General features: G+C 38.8%; 1 long non-coding RNA gene across 1 annotated transcript in view; it reads left to right on the forward strand.

The window, feature by feature from the left end:
- The window catches only part of LOC107561918 (uncharacterized), a 76,948-nt gene extending 60,124 nt beyond the window's left edge, over nt 1–16,824 (forward strand). The window contains exons 2-3 of the long non-coding RNA XR_001605934.1: nt 13,903–14,125; nt 16,723–16,824. This is a non-coding gene — a long non-coding RNA (uncharacterized lncRNA). The remainder of the gene's footprint in view (nt 1–13,902; nt 14,126–16,722) is intronic.
- The last annotated feature ends 4,791 nt before the right edge of the window (nt 16,825–21,615 follow it).

Consider the following 21,615-nt stretch of genomic DNA (forward strand, 5'->3'; position numbering starts at 1 on the left):
CCCCCCCCACAATTTTCCATTTCCATAATAAAAAAAAAACAGAAGGGAAAGGGGAATGTAAAGCTGCCTTTTCATGACTGTTTATTAATTGTGTTGTTTTTGCGAGATTATCTCTTCTTGACCTTATCACATTATCTGAGAAAGGTACTCATGTATTATGCATAACATGATTATTTGGGGCTCTTAAATATGCAAAATTGCTCATTAAATATGCAGTGATTACAGATGACAACCAGGGGACTTTCTAGATCTATTAGAGAAAGAAAGTGTTTCAAGGGAAAAAGCTAAGTTCTGAAAAAATACACAACAAAAGGAAAACCAAGGAAGGGAAAAGGGAATAATTAGTAAGGAAGTAGGAAGAAAGCATCGGGAAGGAAAGGAAAACAAAGAAAGGGTGGCAGGGAAAGGCTAGAAGGAAGGAACTAAGGTAGTATGGACATGAAGGAAGGGGAAGGGAAAGGGAAAGGGAAAGGGGAAGGGGAAGGGGAAGGGGAGGAAAGGAAAGGTAAAAACCGAATGGTATAGACAGAAGAACAAATTAGCAACAAAGTACCAAGTATTGGAGAGAAATGGGAAGAAGTGTAGATCATAATTAAGAAAGGACAAAATGGAAACAAAGGATGAATGGGAAAAGGAAGAAACCACAAGGAAGTTAGGAGCCAGACAGAACAAGAGCCAGAGCTAGATATATATTCATATGGCTGCCATATCAAGTCTGGCCAATGTTAGCGAACAAGCCAATTAAATATTTATCTGTTTACCATGGTCAAAACAGATGAGCTCAGAATGCTTAAACAGATTGGCTGCCAGTCCGACAGAATGAGTCAGATATGCAGAACTGCACGAGCCAACATGAGCACATTGAAGCACACATAAAAGCAAACTGTCTAGTGTCCGGAAATTTCTATAACTATCAGATGAGGTTATTTTAGGAGCTGCTGGCTTGAACAGTTCAGATCCATTTCCTATTGTGACATTTTACTTTGTTGCTACAGGGCTGTTTTAATTCCTTTAATGACTCTGGCGTTGGAATGACACACGGCGTACAAAGCACACCCACAACATTCAGAAAGCATCTTTGTTGCTGTAAATATTTTCTATGTTGGCATGCTGAGGTGTGTGTGTGTGTGTGGACTGCTATAAGTGTGTGCCAGATACATTCCTGAACGTTTAATAAAGCCTATCACAGAGATAAACGGACCGAGAATCGACCACTAGCAGAGAGAGTGCAAAGAAGATACTGGTGTGATTTGTGTTGTGTGTGGGTATTTGGGACTTGCTTTTTCCTTTACGTCTCCATGGTGACTTGCCCTATTCTGGTTGGTTTTCATCCATGCTTTTGATTGTGCAAGAATTTAGCTTTTAGGCACTTTTGGCTGATTCTCCCCTTATGTTGGATTTAGTCCGTATCCCAGAGGCTTGTGCAACTCATATTATTTGTACATTGGGACTTTGTTAAAGAGCAAAGAGCAGGTATGGATAATGGTATCTCCTGAGATGCTAGATGACAATAATAACTTACCAAGTTTGATCGTTTGACCTTTGACCCCTAATAATAAGAGTCCTCTACTGTATTTGGACTCGGTGGAATTTAATTAACTGGTCTCATAATGCCATTGCATTGTGTATGGAACGTTTTCTGTCGGTAGCCATCAACTACAAACTTTCCTGCAGAATACTAATTTCACCCATTAAATAATATATTCATATGTAATGATGGAGTAGCGTATTAATGGCAAACCTCATTATCAGCCTTCAAATTTGGTCTACTTTTTAAATAAATGAATCGGAACAATGCCTACAATAAGAATTACTAATTTACTATTGACTGCAGATTATACACTGTACTTTCTATGCAATGTGCATGGTATACAATCTATATACTGCAGAAATAGTAATATCAGCATATTAGCATGCTGCTCTGAGAACAGTCAAAATCTTCTTTTCCTGAGGGACTGGAGGGTCAAGACCTCTTCACACTTTGCTGTCTCTTTTGGAAACACCAATTATCTCCCTTCTTTCTTCCACCCTCCCCTCATCTTCAGGAAGATAACTGTACTAAGCCTAACAGTTAGTGCGCTGGGAATATATAATAGTGTTTATGAATATAACCCTGCTGACTGGCAGAGCACATCAACAGAGAGATTAGCCTGTCAGCGACAGGCCTTTCCTTATGTAAATATTCTCCCTTGGACTATCGAGATGAGAACAGCATGGTCTGCTGAGCAGCTAATTTCCCCACGTTAACGATCACTTAAGTTGTTTATTGTCAACTTATAACCTTCTGGGTTATAAAACGTCATCTTATACTCCCACATTTTGTTTTAGGAATGTTTTAGTCCCAAGGGCTTTTACTCAAGGGCTGTGAACTGAAAAGAAGCTTCCCTTGTTAGTTGGATGTTGGGGTTGTGCGTTGCTAACAAATTAGATTTTGTTGTTCGGTTTCCCACCACTGACTAACTGGCACCCTCATTGAAATGGTGCAGAAAATGTGTGTATTGTACCAGAGAGTTGTCTTAAAGCAGCAAATAGGCGAATACACTAAACTAGTTAAATGATCCAATTAAGCCAATTAAGCTAAATGATCCAATTGTTTTTACAGAACAGGCCAGTTTTTCATTCTGCAAAGCCTCCAAACTCAGCCGTAATTAGCCTGATGACCTTGATGGGAAGTGTAGAACAGAGCTACACTGGTGGTCGGAGATTCAACAGGAATTGTTAAACAACTACAATGCATCTCTGATGGGTCTTTAACAAAGCAAATTCTTGAAAATGCATTAGTTCTGCAAAATTTAGAGGCCCTAGATGTCTCACTTCCAAAGAAAAAAACAAAACAAAACAAAAAAAATTAGCAAATGTTATTGTGGATGTTGTCGGCATTAGTAGTTAGAGCATTGACATACAACTGCGCTCACGGCAACCCAAGTTCAATTCCCATCTCGAGGTCCTTTGCAGATCGCTCTCTACCCAGTGCTTTCCTGTTATCTCTCTACTGTCCTATCTCAATAAAAAGGCATACAAAGGCACATAAAGCGCATAAAAATAGCTTTAAAAAATGTTATTGTGGAAGTTTGTTAGACAACTTTTGACAGGACTAGCTAAACCAGCAATAGAAAGGCATGTCAGTCTGCACTGATCTTTTCAGCAGGGTTGTAACTTGCCAAAAATTATCAGAGGGACTTTCTTTTCTTTGTGTTGTACCTGAGTGTGACTTTATTTTGCAGACTCTGCCAGAGAGAGCCTCAGTTCTTCATGAAGTGACTTGTGCCAGGAAATCTTTTGTGTGGAGAACATCATCGAAAGGCTTGAGGATTTTTGACAGTGTACAGAGTATTGCTTCAGACTCCTTTCAGCTGTCTGTCTCCTTATTCGTAAACACACACGAACAGTCCCACAGCAGATCTAATGGTGAGTGTTGTTCTAATGTAGTAGGAAACACATACTTACCATTCTGTTGGGTGAGCTCAGATAGACACAAAGACAGCTCTTGCTCTTTCTTGCAAATAAACTGTCCACTGACAGTAAGATGATCTGCAGGGACTGGGAGAGCCACCCAAGAGAACAGAAGCCAAGGCAAGCATAATGCTTACCAATGCTCATATAAGGCTAGTGTTTGTTCAGATCCTAACCCTAAGTATTATACTTTGGTGAGTAACTCATTCATGTTGGTAGCACAAATGATACAGAATAATACCTCAAATTGTGTGGCTGTTTGAGAAGAGGTGTATTGGTACTTTTCCTAGAGATCAGACTTGTGTTTTTTGTTTGCCAGATTATGGAATGGGTGAATAATTCTCTTAGATCATGAGTGTCCAATTCTGCTTCTGGAGGACCAACGTCCTGCACAGTTTAGCTCCAACTTACCTCCCTAGAAGTTTCTAAATTGAAGACCTTGATTAACTGGTTCAGGTAAGTTTAATTAGGGTTTGAGCAGAACTCTGCAGGACAGTGGCCCTCCAGGAGGAGGATTAGACACCCCTGCCCTAAACCAACATTGGTGGTCCAGAGCCACATTTAGGGACCAGAATATTAAGGAGACTTGAGGGTGGGCTCTTTTGTCTTGGGTCAATAAGCAGCCAATAGCAATGTTCTGGAACCTGCCCCTAACACTGTGGCATCATGCTGATGAGTTTTGCATAGGCAATCCGGACTCACTTTGTCTTCAAAATGTACAAGTCTCATTGGCTCTCTTGTTACGTAGATAAACTAGGCAGCACTGGAAGCCTCAAATCACACAGTCCTACAGATAAGCAAGCCCATGTTCAAGTACTTGGTTCCTGTTCCTTTAGCAGAGTTGTACACTTACTCTTAGTACAGTTGATGACGATAGTCCTTATTCTTTCTCCCAACATCACTTTTAGACATGAGCTCATTTCCCGACAAGAGCCTTCAGGATTATTCCAACTGATGCATACACTTTTGTTATTTATAAGACCTGTTGATTTCAGTTTCTGGGGAACCATCTGGGTCTTCTAAAAGCAGACAGAAAAGGTTGTTTCTTTGGACAGACAATTGTGAATCTTATTGTAACTGCACTGGAATACTCTTATTTCCAGTCTTATAAATAATGTCTTATTTATAGGTTCTGGCATTGAAGTCATTTCTAAATCTTTAGAATTATGAGGACCATTCATCAGAGATCCAGACTATATTGAGGCTTTTGAGTTGTTGAGTTGAGTTGTCGAAAGGCCACATGTAGTAGTATAGCGCTTCTGTCTAATGGAATGTAATCTTTATTCATCACCACACAAACAAGGCCAGAATAATTATTTTTCAGAAACTTGCAGTGTGCGATGTTGCCGTTGAAGGCCACCCACTAGCAGGGATAGTCCTTCTGAAGCAATGTGGTGTTTATTTTGGAATCTCAAGGATGACAGTGGTGAAAGCTCAAAGATTGCCCCTTGCAAGTCTGAACCTTTTCATTTGCCAACCCAGATCTCTTCCAACTAGGCTAGAACATACAAATTTCACCATTTTGCTTTTTTAAAAGAGCTTTAATTGCCTAAATCCTTTGGGCAGATCCAAACCCTTCCATTCTTAAATTGCTCTTGAATAACATGAATGATGTGTGAGAAATCCTGTGGACATGCTAATGTGCGTGAAATTTGCATTGAATTTTATCTGAAACATTCAAACTGATTTTTTTTATTCAGAGCTAGAAAGCTTCATGTAAGAGTAATATGCTGTTTTGAATTTAATCGAAACACTTGACCCAGTTAACCCACCAGTTTCTAATTTTCCTCACTATGATGCCTTTTAGGCAAATAGAGAGTTTCATGTGTGTTATTAAGGTCAAGGCAAAACATTCTTTCCGTATAGGCGGAGTGCAGGATGAACCGCAGTACGGATGCATATAAGGACTAAGTACCCCACAATTTTGTTGTTCATAAGTCTCCAGGATTCTCTCCGTCTCTTTCTCTTTGTTTATCGGTCTCATTTCATCATGTTCTCTTATTAGATGCAGCTTTTTAGTTGGAAACTTATTGCTTTTGTACTGCTTGTGGCTGATACTAATAAACCTGAGCCTAATACAGGGATATGGCATTTGGTGGGAGCTGTTAATAAAGATAGAGAGAGAATGAATGCATAATCCTCACTTATTCAATGTGTTTTTTTTTTTTGATAATGAGGGACATGGAATGGAGGAAAGGAGATTGTGCAGGTTGTAACCCTTAATCTTTAACATTTATAAAACTGAAGTGTGTAATTTTCTTTAAAATACTCATGCCAGCTTAATAAGAAATACAACTGTCACAATCTCTCAAAGTGTAAACACTGTGAATATGAGGCTGTAGTGCTATCAAAACATTATATTTGATTGAGCATCCCAACAAGCCTGACATAGCAACATTTGTTCAACCAATGGCATGAGTTTGAGGCGGGGCTCTGTTGTGTGAATAGTAGATTCCTGTTGGTAGCTCAAAAGATAAAACTTTACTTTTAAAGGCATAGCTCACTCAAAATAAAGTTCATTCTTTAAAATATATATATTTTTTTGTTCCACAGAATAAACTCCATACAGGTTTGGAATGACATGAGGGTGAATAAATAATGACAATTTTCATTTCTGGGTGAACTATCCCTTTAAGATAATAAAGTAATATTTTGTCTGACATGTATACGGATTAAAAATTAACCCCTAATCAGTACAAAGCTTACATTGTCTGAATCATTTGTATCATTCTAAATATTCTGAATGGGGAAACAAGCTAAGATCAGTGTTAGCGTGTGAAATGCTAACATAAGCTGACAGAGTTTTTGAATATTCTTTATTGGGCGGTTCGATTTAATGACCGTCAGATTACAGATCAGCTAGCGTTGTTCCATTTAGATAAGGATTGATTACATTCTTAGCAATCATTGTGTTGTGTGGAGTTTTGCAGATGCCGGAATTACCCCTCACAATTTATTTTCTTAAGATAGCTAATGAAAGTAACCAAGCAGATTAAGGTCTTAAATTCATTGAGGCGAGACCCATCTCATGGTGGAGGAACCCCATTAAATCAAGGTTATCAGAAAAGAGAGCAACATCAACTCAAACAAACAGCCATGCAAATCCGTATGCAAATGTGTAATGTGACAAAATGGAAAACAATGGATTGCACTCTGCTTTATGCAAATAAGCGAGCCGCATAGCATTGTGGGTGATGAGTAACAGAGATAATGATCTGAATAGGGTGATTTCTCTGGGTGCGGGAGTGCAAATGAACTTTTTTTTCAAACTTGTGATAAAACCCGTTATGGGAAATAATTTGAGAAGCAAAGCACTTGTGGCAGGAGAGAAAGAGGTCATGTCGATGAAAGTGAAGAGAGGTGGAGGGTAGAAATATGCGTGTTTGTTACTGAACAGCTTTTGCTATCCAGTTTAGATTGAAATTCAAGGATAGTAAAAACTCCTAGTGGGGATTTTTCCATAAAAGATTCATGAACAGACTAAATAATAGCTGTTTTCCAAAACTTAGTAGGTTGCCCATCTAGAATGAATCATAAAAGAAGGCTGTTTTAAAAGATAGGTAGGACAAATATGCTACCTTCTAAGATACCTTCCTTTGGCCAAATTCTAAGGCAGCACAGAAAAGGCAATCCCATAATACCTTTAGACAAGCTCTGTGAGGAGATGAAATACATCCAAGATGGTGAGAAAGTCGAGAGGAATGTAGTTCTAAACTTTTCAATCCAAGTAAACCACTGTTTTAGCTGATATTTGTGTTTGCCTTGTATTTGAGTTTAGTGTTAGCTTAGTGACATGCTAACAACATAGCTGCTTATGAAGAGTTTCAGATCAGTTATTTACAGTATGATATTCCATGTCATAATATGTTGCCTTTGAAGGTTTTGTAACAAGGCTAATATCATAATATTTAAACAACCCTGTAAGCATATTGGAGTTAGTTAGTTCGTTTAATAATTATAATTAGCTTACATTAAAAACATTAGAAGGGAGTCCCCTTTAGGATATGCAGCACAAGGTTGTGGTTGTGTGTGCATTTTACTTTATTTTCCATGTGTGGTCCTCAAACATAAATGTCCGAAGCAGCTGCCACTGCACTTTATCAGCTGTTAATTGACAGCTTCTTGGCATGCAATTATAGCTGAGTAGCGACTTGTTGCTCACTTTGAGCTTACGGATTCTTTGTCCAGGCCCTTCCAGCCGCCAGAAAACCACACAGTCATCAGGCCCTCCAAAGCTGCTATATTTCCCCCCATTTGCCCCATGATCCCAACATGCAATGTTTATCATGGAGATCAGTTTTACGTCCTTTAGCATGTAGATAGGATTCATCCTGGAGACCATTTTTTACTTTAGTTCCAAGTTGTGACTATACTGAGAAGTTTGCTGTCAGTTTGTCACACTGGACTGATTTTTCCCTTATTTTTGAAAGAGTTTAGACAGAATCACTGCATCTCAATGTTCTTCACTGAGCAGATGCCTGCAAGCTCCACCAACGTATCAGTCAGGTCATCATTTCAGCTCACTGAATGTTCCACATTAATGCATCATCATGAGCAGAAAAACTGTTTGTGGGATATGCCTGTTTGTTTTTTTTGTTTTTTTCTCTTTCAACAAAAGACCAGTCTTATCCATTCTACTCAGGTTCTCAGCTCCAGTGTGTTTTACCTGAATGACTATGTATGTTTGTGTTTTTGTCTCTGGCTCAGTAAACACTCCTTCACACTTCCATGTTCAAGGTTTGGGTGCGAACTGGAGACAGCAGGCGAGTGTCGTATTCACAAATTCATATCATGACTGACATATGGCACCATAAAAGTGAAAATGGTATTTTAGCGTTGCCAAATGTGGGATGTATAAGACGCTATAACAGGTTGTGGGTGTGCAAATCCTGTCAAAGCGGAAAATACACTAAACTTGATTCCAGATACTGTAGAGGTCATTTACCTGAAAAGCTGCTTCTGAATCCTACAGAAATGATATTGCATATTAGCATTGCCAAGTTTCTCTTTTCCCCCAAAACCTGAACTATTTCTTGCTCTTTCATTCTTTTTGCTAGGCGTTTATTTCAACAGAGCAACCAACAATCATCTGGCACTGCTGTGAGGAAGTCTGCATGTTGACCTTTCATTGATTTTTCCACACCAGTTCATAGTCAGTGCTTCCTATGAACACAATATGCCATCGTAGCTAAGCTAAAAACATGTACAAGTCAATAAAAGACCTAAAGTTTGTGGAAATACCATGTTACTCTCCATCCAGATATCCCAACATTCTCGAAAGTGATACAACCCACGCTTTGACACTCTATCCCACATGAAATCTCACTTGCTGCAGATATCTGAGTAGGCACACACCGGTTTGAATGGGCATGACACTTGACAATGCATGTCTCTTGGGTGAATAATAAAGTACGTCTAGTGGAACAGAGTAAAAACGAGAATAGAGAGACACCTTGACATCTGTAGCTGCTGCAGGCTACATGATACCCGGCACGTACAGTAAACATCTCAAAGTCATTATGATGGAGGTCATATGACCGTTCTTTTGTTATGATGAATGTACTGAAAATCTCAAAAGCATCTACAAAGACGTTCCATGCCATCTCTTCAATCAAATCTCCTCGAATCAAACGTACTAAGAAGAGAGAAGTAAAAAATTTGAGTTTTAATCTGGGATACACAAATCATTTTTAGGTAAACAAAGCTTTAAATCATACCTATCTGCTTGTAATTCACCTGCAAGGTGAAACAGCAGGACATGACCCATCTTCAAAGACTGTATTTGCCCCTGAAGTTTCGGTGAAGTGATGGCATAGCACTCCTGCTCATGTCCTTTGATGAAACATCAATGGGGGTGATTTATTTGTTTGGGAAGAGTGATACTGTCTACTTCCATGTGGCTACAGCCCGTTGAACATTTCATTGTGAGTCATTGTCAACTGCACTGCCTGCTCTTATTACTGCGATACTGTAATTAGGCTCATATACAGTCTCATTGACATTGAGAAAATGCACTTACATTGCTAACGTCAAGATTTGATGTGTAGTGGGCGTTTTTGACACACTAGCTGACGTTAAAGTAATGCTTGGTCTTCTATATGTTTGCGCGAAGGGGTAAGACGTGGAGGCAGGTGTGTAGGAGACATAAAAGACATGGTAAAGAAGGTTGTTCGCTTTCAAGCATGGATGCAGGTACGATCTGAAAATATAACACCTATGAACTTTGTTTAGCATAAAAGAAAACTTTTCCAAGTAGCCTTTAGCTATAGTAGGACTTTTATAGAAGGGCATCTGTTCAATCCATGGCCGATGCTACTAGATTTATCTAGATACTTCCTTCTGTCCTAGGTATGTAAGATCTCTTTGGCCTTGGATGCTCATATCGTCCACATGAGAAAACAAAATACAGCTAATTATCTTGATGAAACCTCAATAATGTTTCTATCTATCATCAAACTAAGTTGGATAATTGTCCTCGTGAGATAGCAATATTTAAATGCATCACTCTGCTGCAAGATATTTGCAAAATAATTAGACTTGTAAAAAAAAACAGGTATTTAACTGCACAGCAGTTGGTGTAAAAATACATCCATGACAACTGATACTGCGAAAAGAGAGAAAGATGGAGAGGTTGTTGTGACACAAACAGTCATAGCAAAAGGAGAGAGCTTATCCTCTGAGATTTTAACTTGATGTTTGGGTCCTTCCTCAAGGGGCTGTGAGACAGACAGAGGAACTGGACTGGGAAATTAAGAATAAACAGACAAGTGGGAGTGCAGAAAGCGAGATCGACAATAACAGAGGGTAAATAGAAAGTATGGGTGATTGCCACTGACCGCACGGTAGAGGTAAATATGAAGCCTTCTGCTAGTCAACACAGTCACAAATCTGAGCACCGTTTGAGATATTAAGATGCCACTGAAGCTCTACAGAAGACATATTTGAGACTACAAGGGTCTTGTTCTCAGGTGAAACACATGAGAAACATTAGACTCCATTTGTTCTGCATTTAATATCACTGCATTCTAGGAGAACAGTTGAGATGGTAGAGATATCTTGCTACGTATATCTATACTTTTGAGCTAGATGTTTACAGGTCTTTTACCCTTGTAATAATTCTTCCTGAAATGTCTCCCTTAGTAGCTTGGGTCTTCTTTTCTAAGTATTATAGAAATATTATCTTTTGGTCCAGGCCGACTGTCCCTGGTTTATTTTTTTGATCTTGTTTGTCGTTCAGTTACTCACTTCCTGTCTGTCGTGGACTTATGTTTCCTTCTAAATCCCATCCGTCGCTCGTTCTCCATGTGGTCACGGCTCTTTGCTCCACATTGATTGCGGCAATGCTGGATCGAAACATCATTTTCATCTTTGCTCCGTTCGCTCACATCCACTTCCATCCAGCCCTGCTTGTTTTCATCTGGTGTTGAATAATCACAACTGACCCCTGCCATATAGCGGTATGTTCTTGCACAAACCTATCTGTCTATCTGTCTATCTGTCTATCTGTCTGTCTCTCTGTCTCTCTGTCACTGACTTCATCTCTATGTGGAAATCAATGTAAAGAGCTCTGATAAATCCTTTAGGAGATGTCACTTCAGAATAACACGTGCAGAAAAGAAAAAGAAACGGCTTACCCCACACCCTGATGCTTATTATACTCTACTTCTTTACTTCTTATTTTACATCTTTCGTTCTGTCTTATCTGACTTTCTGATTTCATTTAATATCTGTCTGCCTTATTCAAATTACATCACACATCATCTTCAATTTCTATTTCCTGTCTTTTTCTCACTTTCCCTCTAATAATAGTTTCCTTTTCATCTCTTTCTGTTTCAACCTGGTTGATGAAAAAGGATGTGATGTGAAGTACATATGTGTAGAGTTTTTCCAAGTTTTGTTAACCAGTAGAGATTTTGGAGTATCGTCTCTATTGCAGTTACATGCTTATGTGATGTTGCTGTGCTACATGGTCACGGAAATGTATCGTTTGCATGCATTTTTAAGCATTGTGGATTAAAAACAAACAAGTGATTTTAAGTCGCTGAAGCGCAATCAGCAGTGAAAGAAAACTCATTATGTTATATGTATGTCTGGGAGACGGTTTCTGTGTGCTGTCAGAGAGATGTGCACATGTGGAGACGGTTAGTTATTTTTGCCTCTTTATAGGCCTTGAACGGTTAAATATTCACACTTGTACGTGTCAAAATGCTCATCTTTGCAAGTATCCTCGTAAACACAGTAATTTAGGTCTTAAGTGAAAGCAAACAGCTGAGAAAGAAAACACATATGTGACCCTGGACCACAAAACCAGTCTTAAGTCGCTGGGGTATGTTTTTAGCAATAGCCCAAAAAAAAAAAACAACCTTGTATGGGTCAAGAAATTTTTCTTTTATGCCAAAAAATCATTAGGATATTAAGTAAAGATCATGTTCCATGAAGATATTTTGTAAATATATTAAAACCTACATTTTTGATTAGTGATATGCATTGCTAAGAACTTCATTTGGACAACTTTAAAGGTGATTTTCTGAGTATTTAGATTTTTTTTTTTTTTTGTACCCTCAGATTCCAGATATTCAAATAGTTGCATCTCGGCCAAATATTGTCCTATCCTAACAAACCATACATCAATGGAAAGCTTATTTATTCAACTTTCGGGTGATGTATAAATCTCAATTTCGAGAAATGTACCCTTATGACTGGTTTTGTGGTCCAGGGTCACATATGTAACAGTAAATTGGATCCAGGCAGCTCTTAAGATGACAGCAGTCTAATATTCCAGCTGTCTGTCGTTCATGTTAATCAAACAACAAAAGAGGGAAAATCTCTTACTGCTCTTGACTAAATCACTTTCGTAACTCTGAAAGAACTCTGAAAGAAATATGTTTAATTTATACAATGAAGAATATGCAGTATTTTTTATACATTTGATTACTTTATACCAGGGTTCCTCAATTAGTTTTTGCTGAGGGCCAAATTCTGCCAACAACACCAAGCCAAAGGCCACAAGGGGGGGATCAAACTGTAACACCATGTGTCCCAACCAGACACGACGTGACGCAATCTTTTCCATGTAGTTTTTGTCCTAACCACCCGCAACAGCGACACGTGACAACAAGCGACACGGATTACATTTTTTTAAAATGTTTTTTATTTTCTACGTAATCGCGGCAGGAACAACATACAACATATGACAGTGATAATCTCAGGTAATAATCTATTTTCCATGTCCACTTTTCTTCTCACTCGCCATGTTTTTGCTGTCACATCGTATCTACACTGGACGCAACAGCATTGCAAATCATTTGAACTTTGTGTCAGTACGTCATAAATAGAACGAGTCAGCAGTTTACTGTTGGAGATTTGTCGTGTCCCGCCATGCCACATCCAGTGTAGACAGCATAACTGATTATAATGGGTTTTATTGTATTTTGTTGCGTCACGCTGCGCCACTCGCATCCGATGTAGACACGATGTAAGTTAATGTCGCTTTCTGATGCAGCGTTTGAATTTTCATGCCACATTATGTGAAATTAGCGTGGGCCAAACATTTTTCTCTCACGGGCCGGATGTGGCCTGCGGGCCGCCTATTGAGGAACCCTGCTTTATACAATGTATGTAGCATTTCATATTTATTTGTTCTTCTGTGTCCTATTGCTTGTAATTAGTTTCTTATTCTTATTTAATCGCTGACTGTTTACTTGTCTTCAGTGAGATTTTTTGTGATATTGACACTGGTGACACGAATTATAAAATTTCTTTGGTATCAAAAATATTGATATCATAAAGACCTTATCTAAAGCAAAAATAACTATATCGTGATACTGTTAATGTGAAATAAAATTCATAACTCATATCTTGATATAAGATTTTGGTCATATCGCCCACCCCTAATTGAAATAGTTTGTCAAATTATCTGACCTCAATTACATTTTAATTTGTATTGTGGTGACATTTAAGAGGTAAGGTAAAACAGTCCAGTCCATTTTGTCCCTTTCAGTGGAACTGTGCCTGTTAGAGGCAGGCAGTATAGGAAATAGTGTAAATGCATTTCCAATTTGTTGATATGAACAGGCCAGTTTCGCCACAGTAAATTTAATCTAGATCTTTGCTTTTTTCAGTTGTATATGTTACAGCTACTCGTCAAGTATTCATTCAGATGAAAGCATATCTCGTTCTCATCTGCTGTCTAAATTTAAAATCTTTTTATGGTTACTGCCAGACGTGATTGTGTGTGCTTTTGTACTCTGGGAAAATCACAGCTTATATGCTAAGGATAAAAAAGAAAAAAAAAACAGTTTTGATGCTGTTGACAAATCTTCAGGCCGTAGAATGAAGTGTGTCTGTGTGTGCATGATAACAAATTGGGATCGCTAGGACTATTGCATGCAGTCTGTTTGTTGAAATGTAATCAAATTCTTATTGTTCTTTTCCTCCATTTTTCCCCAGTGGACTTTCACAGAAGATGTGGGTGTTTTGAAGGCAGGGTCTTCCCTGGTTGGTTGTGAAGATCTAAGTAAACAAAGCTTGTTACTGTGGCATAACTGAACTTTGGATCTGAAAAGTGGCAGCAGAGTCCTATTGAAACAGGAAGCCTCCAGAACCATCCAAAATATCCTATAAAGATGGAGTTCAAATTAAACCTTGAATGCTGATTTATTAGAGTGAAAAGGTAAGAACTTTTTAAATAGCACAAACCTCTTGTAACTCAAAAAAAAACTTTAAAGTGAATAGATCTCTTAAACATCTTTTGCTCTTAAACATCAGAGCTAATGATAATGGTGCAAATGTTGTGCTAAATATGGTGATGTTCTTTTGTGTAGCACCTACACTCTGCATATTGTTCTGCAAATAGTGCTTAAAGGTGCAATAGGTGATTGTCTTCAGAAACATTTTTTGTTATGCTGGTTGAAAGTCTCTTCACATCCCGATAGCAATCATTAAGTTAACTGGTCTAAATGTATTTATCTGTATTTATATATTCTGTGGAAGGCATAGGACCAAGAAATGTTAATCCAATCAAAACGCTTGGTCCGAGCGTTTTAATTCGCTTTCCTACCTGCCTGTCAATGTATGTATTAGCATACCTCTGTGCACCCTGTTCGCGCAGACAGAGTACGTCATCAGCACATTCACGCACGCTGTGCAGACAGAGCGAGAATGACAGACAAACATCAACAACCAGATCTTCCTTCCTGGTATTGTAGTACTTTTAAAGTTTTCTCACTGGTGAATGACGCATGATGTAGCCCAGCGGTTCCGAATTCCAGTCCTCGTGCCCCCGAGTTCTGCATATTTTGTTTGTCTTGCTTAGTTAACACGCCCGATTCAGGCTAAAGTTAGCATTTTCCAAGATCTCCTACTGCACCTTTAATCGTTTTAGTCTGACTTAAATGGTTAAGCACTATGTGCAACTTAGGGGTGTGCGATATATATCGTCTGCAATAATATCGTAATTGTTGTTTTAACGATGTGCGATTTGACATTATCGAGTATTTGGCAAAAACCATTCAAAACATCCCTACAGAGCGCACACATACATTACGTGAAGTCTAGACTAGTGCGTGTGTTTTCTTTCACTGCACGATTCAGTCTATTAAAATGCATTTAGAATGATCACAAAGACATGATGGCAGAAAATGTATATATTTATACCACTTCATATAGTTATTCAATTTCACACGAAGAGTGCCGTTTTTCTCCAAAAAATGTGACATTTGAATTCAATAAACCATAAGTTAATTAAGAGACTTACGTTTTAGACACCATATTGCTTGTTTTTGCTCTATTTCGCCAACAAAAATCATCCCGAATACAGCCACAGTGCTGTTTTGTGTCTCTGAGCAACATGACGGTGTTTCGTTCTTGAATGAATCAACCGTTTAAATGATTCGGTTCAATCGCAATGACTCACTTATTAAGAGGGATTTGCTGTCACCTGCTGGCAGTTTTAATTTCAAATTTCGGCTTTTTCTTTTTTTTTTATAGATTTTTTTCATGTTTTAAATAATTTCAAATATCAGTATTCAACATTTTATGTTTAATATATCAAAACATTATTTATGCATTTGTAATTGCAGGTTAAATGCATCACGTCTTGCATTAAACAAAATACATGTGTGTAAATACATCTAAATGCCACTTCAGATGCAGATTCTGTGTTGATTTAATTTGCTTGGTAACAGCCCAAATGTCTTATTATTCAAATTCCCTGATTAAATGTAAGAATTTGACTCAAAAGATAATGGACACTTCTAGAAAAATTGGCTTTATAAAGGTAAAAATGCCCATAAAATGTAAAAACCTGTTTAAACTTATTGGAAAATATTAATTTCTATCAGTATGAACTGACCACCACAAAGCATATGAAGAATATTAAAAACATTATGAGTCAGCTGTCTTCGGCAGTCCTTAAGGTACCAGCACAATAACACACTCTGCAAAATATCATCTAATTATCGTCATCGATAAAATCCCAGAAAATATTGAGATATAATTTTTTGTCAATATCGCACACCCCTAGTGCAACTACATAGCTTTGTATTACAACATGTTTGCTTATATAATTAGCTTTTCCGTAGAGGCGTGTATTTGAATGATTTGGCAGTTATTAATGATATTGGACATCATTGTAAACCGCAGCCCATGCAAAGTGCTGTTGCAAATTTTCAGTTTCTTTTAAAGTTAATATGAACAATTTTAGTCCATCTTCTATATCTGGCCATTATATAAAATTTGTAAGGAAAATAATGCAATACTATATAACTGTACTTCAAGAAAATTTTTAAATATGTCAGCGCCAATAGCCTAGTGGACAGTGTGCTGACATATAACGTTGTTGCGTTGCAGGCATCCCGAGTTCCAATACCTGCTTTAGGGCCTTTCCCGATCCAACCCCCCCCCCACTTCACATCCTGATTCAATTACTTAAGTACATGTGTACTGTTTTGATCAATAATTTTTAAGTAATAATTAGAAGTTAATTTTATTTTGGGTACTTTAGTAGAGTGTTCCACCTGTGTCATGTTCAAAAGCCTTTAAAAAAAGTTATACAAATCATTAATTCTCAATTCCCAGTCCTACTGATAAATGCACACAGCTGTGCCAGCATAATATTTTTTTTATCCAGCATGTAATGGTCCCAGCCAAAGGTGCAATTTGCTTGGATAGGAATACCTCGTATTGCCTCATATCTCTCTCTTTATCATTATCTCTCTATTTGTCAGGCAGTCATGTGATAACTTTTTGTCTGATGCTCAACACATTTAGGTACACACTTACTCAGAAATCGCCAGACAGTCCCTGCTGTTCTCCTGCTGTGATTTCTGTTCCGACTCTGAGGTCCAACCGAGAAAGTCTGCCAGCCAATGGGGGGACAGTTACTGTACTTGAGTCTGTGTGTATGTGTGTGTTGGTGCTGAGTGTGTTCGGCACACTGTAGTAAAGTAATGTTACATTGAACCATTCTCCTTTAATAAAGAGAAAAATGTGTTAAAATATTTTTCAGCAATATAACGTCCAATAAAAACCGTTGTTTCTTGTTCCAATGACATCCTGCACAATGGCAATAGAAACTTCAGTTAAACCAAGAGCAAAAAAACTAATATACCTCATATATCCACATTGTAAGTAATTAACCTATGCTGTCATGGCTGCAATAATGGCTTGTAAATGCGTAAGGCAGAGGTAAACATTTCACATAAATGAGAACCCAAAATTCTGCTGTGTGTTATAGTGCTTTTTCACATTTGTCTTGATTCACAGTGGTTCCAGAAGGCGGGATTTATTTGCTTGCTTGTCTTTAGCTCCAGTTTCTTCAAGGGATTTTCTTTTGTTTGACAGAGTTTGTAGCTTCTCGTCAGGGTTCAGAAGCAAAGGGCTAGTCATTGTAGGGTAGCCGTCAGTCAGTCCACGTTTCAATAACTTGAATCGTGCATGCTGAAAATATATTCACTTAGTCCCTAAGGAAAGAGCCAAGAGAGAACGGGTGAAAAGAAAAGCATTCTGATCAGATTTTTATCCACACTGAAGATACACTTACTACAGGGACCGTAGAATAAGAAGTGGACTGAAAACGAAATGGTTGTTGGTTGCTTGCATCTTTGCAAGGGTTGATCAGTGAACGATCACCATTGTGTCTTGCACCAGACTGTGCTGAAGACACAACAGCGATAGAACAACACTTGCAAGGATGCAAGGAACTTGCAACCTTTTAGTTACCAGCCCAGCTTAAGCCTGAGTTTGTCTTGACAAAATCTGGTTCGCATTCAGTTTATTCTAGTCAAGAAATGCCTAAGGAGACGGCCTAACTGACATATAAAGCTACCAAGCTCAATTTGCTTTTGTGTAATTTGATGCCAGTAATCTGGTGACCCTTGGCAAATCAAGTAATACATTCTTTCTCCAGAAGGACTTGTTGAATCAACCTGTTACCTTGCAAACATGACAGTTTCAAAGCTGACTGATAGAAAAACCTGTGTGCCTTTATTCACAAATGTTGCAGAAATCCAGCCAATCAGATTAGATCTTGTCAGATCGAGAAAGTCCAATCCAGTTTTGTTTGCAGTATGCATATTCTGTGAGCCTCCCACTTGAAGCTGAGGACTTACCGCTAGGTTACACCATCCCAATTTAAACTGCAGGGTGGACAGTTTTAAGAACCCCTATCTCCCAATGAGCATCTCAAAGGTCCGAGCAAGGTCTAGCGGGTAAAGATTTGGGGTCGTACACTCAACTGTGATGACCTGCTGACGGAGACTCGTAGATATTTTATCCATTAGCCCTTTGGGAAAGCACTGTAACTGTGAGTGTATGAGTGTTTTCTCTTCACTGTGTATCGTCTCCATCTCCTACCATACACCAGTGCTCCTGTCAAATCTACTTGTTTGCACCCCAGATTGCCTTGGCGACATGTTGCCTCTTGTGCAATGAGGTGCCCCTAAGTGTGTGTTGCTGTGTGAGAGAGACTGCTTGGCAAGTCGAGCGTATGTGTGTGGCTCTGATGGGAACAGCTGATACATGCTAGTTTCATTTTTCGGCAGCTCCACCGAAGATAAGAGGCTTTCGGACAGACTGCTTGGGACTTTGTGTGTGCGCTCGGTTATCCAAGATAAATTCAGGCTTGTATGGGATTGTGTTAGCGGCCAATTCCTTTCTTCTCTCTACTTCTGTCCTGACTCCTTAGGCTCACGGCGGCATTTTTTACCTGGACGTCTTACCAAGGGCTTCTTCACCTTGGAGCGATAAAGACCAATTTGAATATCATGATAAAGACTTGCCCAGTTCTTCAAACCAAAACTCATTTGAGACTTGTTAATGAGAGCAGCAGGTTACTTCTTGCTTTGCTGTTTGTTCATTTGTTTGTTGTGTGAGAAACTGAGCCAAGCCCGATGGAGTGGAACCCTGCCAGTCCCGGTGGAATGTTTCCATTGACTGCTCAATCATTGGCTAAGACACCTGTCTGGGGACCAATGAGAGGGAGTTACCGGGCAGAGCTCCACCCATGGCCCTTAGGATTCCACGCTAAGCTATTCCATCTCTCTCTAGTAAATGGCTAGCCAGCACTAGTTGCCAGGTGCTAGTTCCCCTCTCCAGCAATCAGTCAGGCATGTAGGCAACCCTATTGTATGCCAACCTATCTCTTCAATAAACGTCCATCTTACACCCCCCCCCCCCCCCCCCCCCCCCCCCCCCCCCCCCCCCCCCCCCCCCTCCCTTAACCTCGCTTGTTAAGCCAAATGCCTGCACTTCCCCTTAAGTGGGGTCTTCACCTTCTTGTACAGCACCAGAGTTGCTATTGCTGCTCAACGTTGGGGTATGAGGGAAAAGGATTGTGCCAGATCAGTGTAAATTGGCATCTTCTATTGGTTTCCAGGGATGGGGAAATCTTCTGTGGCTTCTCCACCCCAGTGGCTCATCTGCATTAGCGTCGTGCTAATCTTATTAGCTTCTTGTTATTGAATCCTGCAGGATTTTTGCCTGCTGCTACGTGATGCTGCATATTATACAGTCCTCCCTCCGCTGAGCCGCAGGATATAGAGGGGGAGAGAAGAGTCGAGGAGACCGGAAGCAGAAAGGATAGAAAATTTGACCGGCCTTCCACTTAAGTACATGTTCATCGTGATATATCTTACCTGTCATGTGCTTGAGCAAATCGCTCACTGTGTGAACATTTGCGTGTTTCCTGGCTAAGTGTTGAATATCTTTTTTTTATTTTTTTCTCGCTTCAATTGAAGGCTTTTCTAAATCATTTCTTTCTCAGGGGAAATGCATCAGTCTCTTTCCCTCTTTCTGTCTCTCTCTCTCTCTCTCTCTCTCTCTCTCTCTCTCTCTCTCTCTCTCTCCCATCTAAAGGGAGTAGGCCAGTGGTTCACAACCTTTTTTCCTCATACGTTTAATAGCCTGCGCATTGACAACAGCAATTTTTATTCACAGCTAGCTTAGATATGATGGGCATCTTTACTTGGAACCCTGTGTCTGTGTGAGTTTAATGATAGCTATTTCTGCCTTGAATCTGTCATGTCTTTTACAACCAGTTCAGTGAATGCAGAGAACTTTATTTTTTATACAAGCTGTATTTTGTCCCATATTTAAACGTTTTATAGTTAATTACTGCTCACAGAGGATGTCTTATGCATATACACAGACAATTAAATAATAACACTGATATGTCTTGTGTGAACGGGCTGTCTGAGGCTGCAAAAATAGCACAATTTTGTAAACCAGCAATGCAGCAATGCAAAAATCAATCCAGTTCACTCTGTGGCAGCTGTGGGGTAGAATACATCTCAGACATCTGTGGCTTACACGTGACTGTTGTTCTGCTGCTCTCAGTAATTCTTTTTGGTTGGAGCGAATCAACTCAAAGTGATTAATGACCAGATGAGTCTGAGCTGAAGATGCCACTCGACCTCTTGAATTCTGCTTGACTTTGTAAACAGTCGCTGTAAATTACAGCTGTGCTTTTGATGACCACAAGCAGAGACCACATTACCCAGCACTCGGATCCCTGCACTGTCACTATTATTTAAGGGGAATTGTAGAATTGAAGACTGATGTGGGGTCAGTTGCTCCTCTACCCCACTGTGAAGATCATTAGTAATTGCATAAACTCGTCCCAGAACAGCTTGTTGTAGTCCACAAATTAAGTTTTACACAAAACATTTAAGTGTAGGCTATAGGAAAAATATTTTACATTTTCAGTAATTACATTTTTGGTTTTGTATGTTGTCATATGAATATATGGCACAAGTCATATGGAACTTCCATTGTTTATCGATCTTTTTTATATGTTTTGGTGCTTGGCAGTTTACATCACAATTGACATTCATTGGATAGAAACAAACAGCTTGGACATTCTGCTCAGTATCACCTTTCATGTTTAACGGGTTTGAAAACAGGATTTTTATAGTTTTATATTTTATTTTTTATTTGTCCTTTGAATTTAGTGTTTTTTTTTTTTTTTACTTGTTTTTGTTAGTTTGCACTCTATAATTTAGTTCCATTTTATAGAGTTTTTTAAATTATTGTTATTATTTGTTTATGGCTTCCAAACTTAATGTGCTAACTTGTTTAATTAATTTATTTTTGTTTTTTGGCAGCCTTAATTTTTTTTTTTTTTAGCACAGTTTATTGTTATTGCTATTTAGTGGTGCTTTCATGTTTAATACAGGTGGGTTGTAAAGGTTTTGTGTTTTAAAAAAAAAAATCTAAAATTAATATTTGGCCATATTTGGCTTTTTTTTTAGTTAGTTTCAAAGTCATGAAAATGTATTTTAGTTGTCAGTTTAGTTCCAGCTTTTCCCAGTTGTATTTTAATTCTATTAAATTCTATTGTGTTTGTTCTCATTTAGTTTTAATTAACGACAATAGCACTGATTTGTAATTACATAATGAGCAAATAGCAATGAACTAACCATTTACCGTCATTTAAACAAGTAGGACATAACAATCATCCAATCACCGGCCAGTCATTGGATTTTAGGGGTTGAGTTAGGGTGAGAGGTAGGAAAGGTATTGTTCCAGGAACAATAACGGATGTTTTTTCTCAGAACATGTGTAAATCACATTGTGCTGAGGGTATCACGTCTTCCTGGACTGTACTAGTATCACTCTGTAATTGGCTTTCTCTCCCCCCCCCCCCCCCCACCAACAACCCACCCA

Source organism: Sinocyclocheilus grahami, unplaced genomic scaffold (assembly GCF_001515645.1).
Source record: "Sinocyclocheilus grahami isolate Dianchi unplaced genomic scaffold, SAMN03320097.WGS_v1.1 scaffold798.1, whole genome shotgun sequence".
Taxonomy (NCBI): Eukaryota; Metazoa; Chordata; class Actinopteri; order Cypriniformes; family Cyprinidae; genus Sinocyclocheilus; species Sinocyclocheilus grahami.